We start from the raw sequence: 4,313 nt of genomic DNA on the forward strand, positions 1-4,313 counted from the left end.
GAGAAGGGGAAGACAGAAGATGAGATGGTTGGATGGTATCACTGACTCAATGGGCATGCATTTGAGCAAATTTGGGGATATGATGAAGGACAGGGAAGCTTGGCATGCTGCAATCCATGGGGCTGCAAACAGTCAGACATGACTTAGTGGCTGAACTGAATTGAACTGAAACCCACTTCTATTAGATGCCAAGACCCCTGCTTTTGTGTCCTTTCTGTACGGCCTTCTTAGGACGGATTCAACTAGGACAGGGTTCGGAGGGGCCATCAGCAGTGTAGGGTGAACTGAGACTCTAAATGATCCGTTACCTATGCACAATATTAGCAGGAGGTAGACAGCATATTAAAAAGCACAGATGATACTTTGCCAACAAAAGTCCATCTAGTCAAAGCTATGGTTTTCCAATAGTCATGTATGATGTGAGAGTTGGACTATAAAGAAAGCTGAACACCAAAGAATTGATGCTTTTGAACTGGGGTGTTGGAGAAGACTCTTGAAAGTCCCTTGGACAGCAAGGAGATCCAACCAGTCCATCCTAAAGGAAATCAGTCCTGAATATTCATTGGAAGGACTGATGCTGAAGCTGAAACTCCAATACTTTGGCCACCTGATGTAAAGAACTGACTCACTGGAAAAGACCCTGTTGCTGGGAAAGATTGAAGGTGGGAGGAGAAGGGGATGACAGAGGATGAGATGGTTGGATGGCGTCACTGACTCGATGGACATGAGCTTGAGTAGTCTCTGGGAGTTGTTGATGGACAGGGAAGCCTGGTGTGCTGCAGTCCATAGGGTCACAAAGAGTTGGACACGACTGAGTGACTGAACTGAACTTAACTCTCTTTCAAATGAAGTAGACTCATGAGTCTTCGCTGCGAGCCACATAATATTAAGCCTCAAGGACAGGGGAAACTTTGGGGAGTCATACCCTTTCATTGCTAAAGCCAGAAATTCCTCTTCCATCACAGCCTTTCCGGCAGTAATCCACACCTGCTTTTCAAGGTCTTCAGCATCTCTGCAGAGTAGAGATCAGGCGGACCCCCACTTGGTGCTCACGGGAGCTGGTGCCATGTCTGCCGCAGCAGAGCCACCAAGGGAGCCCCCTGGTTGTGGCTCAGGGGTGGCGATGTCCACGCAGCACAGAGGAGAGTTGCTGAGACACAGTGACGGCAGGCGGGTTAGCAGAAGACGACTCCCAGATCAGCCGTGGGTCAGTCACCAGGGCAAGTCTCAGCTCTGGGAAGGCGGCCTGGATTGGCTTAGGGAAGTTTCCAGAAGAGAAGCGGCCAGCAATAGGAGTGACTCCAGTGGCAGCAGCAAACTTCAGCACAGATTGCTGGCCAGTATCCCTGGAGGGCGAGACACTGACATCAGCCTGGTTTCCAGTGGCAACAGTGGCCCGAGCTGCCAGTGGAGGCTTCTCCCGGGTTCTCCGTAGGTGTAAGAGGTAACGCCACCACTTTTCCTTTCATAGGTGTACTGTTGCATTTGGTAGTCAAGTTTGGTGCCACCTTAGTGGGTTCCTCCTGCAAGGAATTTGGGACATTCTCCTCCTTCATTTGCAGGACATCAAAGACTTCTGACATTATAAACATTTCTGTTTAAGTTACAAGGGGAACCCAGAACAATGTATTATGGGCCCCTCTCTAGGTAGTAGTGGAAAGTGCAGAACTTTTTCATGAAGATGAAGAGAGCTTGGACACACAAATTTCCTTCCTGGTCATGACTTGACCCTCCTACCCCCTTTATTGCCTTAGACCAAGTATGGTCCTTATTGATAAACATCTAGCAAAGAAGCCTGGGTTATTTTTTTTTCATACCTAATGATTTCATTGAATTCAACCAGGTTTTCTAAACCTGTTTGTGTGTGTTTAGACATATGGCATAAGTAATTTGTGAGCATTTACTGAGAAGCCTTATCCAAATTCCTTTTAAGAAAGATGCCAAGACCTCATTCTCAATTCTGTTACTGAAGCTGTGATTTTTCCATTTTAGAGTTGAGATACTAAAGCTAAACACGAATATGGATTTCACTTTCAATAAAATCACTGGCTGGTAAGACCCAAATTAAAGCAGAGCATTGGAAATCAAGCTGCCTTTTTCTATTAGAACTAACAAAAGCTGTTTCATTTTCCAAATCCAAAGTTCTAGATGCTGAAATCCTATTTGTTGGAAATGCTAGGCATTATTAAAAATGCAAATAGTTATCACAAGCTGGCATGTTTTCTTGTGGTTGCCAGAATGTTTTAACGACAAAGCTAAGGACAGGTGCACGTAATAATACATCAGCATTTTAATCAAAGAACAAAGAAAAGGGATAAGATGTGAACTGCTTCAAAGCATTTAGGAAAAATAAGGCTTCCTTTGGACACTTGGCTGTGACTCATTGTTAGGACAAAGGCTGTCTAAAACACATCTATTTCTTTATTATCTCTTCTTGAAGTGAAGTTTGACTTAAGTCAAACTCAATCGTGTCTGACTCTATGTGACCCCATTGACTGTACCCTACTGGTCCTGTCTCCATGGACTTCTCCAGACCAGAATACTGGAGTGGGCAAGCTATTCCCTTCTCCAGGGGATCTTCCCAACCCAGGGATCAAACCCAGGTCTCCTGCAATGCAGGCTGATTCTTTACCATCTGAGCCACCAGGGAAGCCCATGAATACTGGAGTGGGTAGCCTATCCCTTCTCCAGGGGATCTCCCTGACCGAGGAATCAAACCGGAGTCTCCTGCATTACAGGTGGATTCTTCTCCAGCTGAGCTACCTGGGAAACCCTATCTCTTCTTCTGTATTGATATTTCTCTTCTACCTGTAGTTCTTCATCATAAAATAGCAACTATAATCATAATAATAACAACAACAAAACTTTGTTTGGCCTGGTGAGCCCTTTTGTCCGTATCTAAAAAACAGATTTTTAACCTGGGCTCCATATTAACTTCTATATATATTCTTTTAATGGTACTTTCCCCCCTGGAAATTAGGTTCATAGCTTTTGCAAATGTGCAAAGTACTTACATCCCTCCCAAAGAAGTTAAGACCGAAAAAAAAAAAAAAAAAGGCAAACACTGAAGAAATACAGGGTACCCTTCTCTTAGTGCATCTCTCTTATACTGCCAGTTGTTTCAGCTGGACTTCTGATAAAGTCAAATCGAAGTTAAATTTTCTGGTCAGAAAAGATGTGGTGTTGCTCATTACTTTGAGTACTGTAGAAAGATGGAATTGCGCAGATACCCTGCTAACCACTTCAGTTCAAATTTATCTTCCTTCCAAAACCATTTCCACTTTAACAGGGTACTGCAACCTCCTCCTCTTAAGCACCATTGCTTGCGATTGAAGTTTTCTGGGAATCTTTGCTGATCTTTCTCTCTCTGTCTAATCAGTTGTCAATCCTTTCAGGTCACCTTCAGAAGTCTCTTACACACACCTCTTCCTTTTGTTGTTAAAAACCGGCATAGTCTAACCTCAGTGATTTTTACCACTGACTAAACCTGAGGATTGGAGAAGGCAATGGCACCCCACTCCAGTGCTCTTGCCTGGAAAATCCCATGGATGGAGGGCCTGGTGGGCTACAGTCCATGGGGTCACGAAGAGTCGGACACGACTGAGCGATTTCATTTTACTTTTCACTTTCATGCATTGAAGAAGGAAATGGCAACCCACTCCAGTGTTCTTGCCTGGAGAATCCCAGGGACGGCAGAGCCTCGTGGGCTGCTGTCTATGGGGTCGCACAGAGTCAGACATGACTGAAGCGACTTAGCAGCAAACCTGAGGATTACATAGAAAGCTTTTTACCTTATACAGAAGCTTAGACCCTAGACCCAGAATGCTCCATATGACTCCTCAGGGATAGCACCTGGGCATTTGAAATTTTTAAAAACTCCTTAAGGTGCAGCCAGCACTGAGATCCACTTGCCTAACCTCTCTTATTTGACTATGTGCATGCTCAGCTGCCTCCAACTCTTTGTGACCCCGTGGACTGTAGCCCGCCAGGCTTCTCTGTCCATGGAATTCTCCAGGCCAGAATAGTGGAGTGGGTTGCTGTTTCTGGTCCAGGGATCTCATTTGACTACACACACACACACACACACGAATTTTAACCATTCTAGCTATTTGACCTAGCTGCTGATCCTGTCCAATCTTGCTACTGTCTGTCTTACTCCACATTACTTTCCTCTCCCCCAGATTAATCGTCTCAGTATCTTAATTTCCTTATGATTTTTTTTAATGCTTTGATTTTAATTATTTATTTGGCTGCTTTGGATCTTAGTTGTAGCATGTGAAATCTTTCGATGTGGCATGTGGGATCTAGTCCCC

At 44.6% G+C, this 4,313-nt stretch overlaps 1 pseudogene; it reads right to left on the bottom strand.

The window, feature by feature from the left end:
- Nucleotides 1-716: 716 nt before the first annotated feature.
- On the bottom strand, nucleotides 717-1,583 carry LOC123333331 (annotated as a pseudogene).
- Nucleotides 1,584-4,313: the final 2,730 nt, after the last annotated feature.

This window comes from Bubalus bubalis, chromosome 4 (assembly GCF_019923935.1).
Source record: "Bubalus bubalis isolate 160015118507 breed Murrah chromosome 4, NDDB_SH_1, whole genome shotgun sequence".
In the NCBI taxonomy this organism is placed as follows: domain Eukaryota; kingdom Metazoa; phylum Chordata; class Mammalia; order Artiodactyla; family Bovidae; genus Bubalus; species Bubalus bubalis.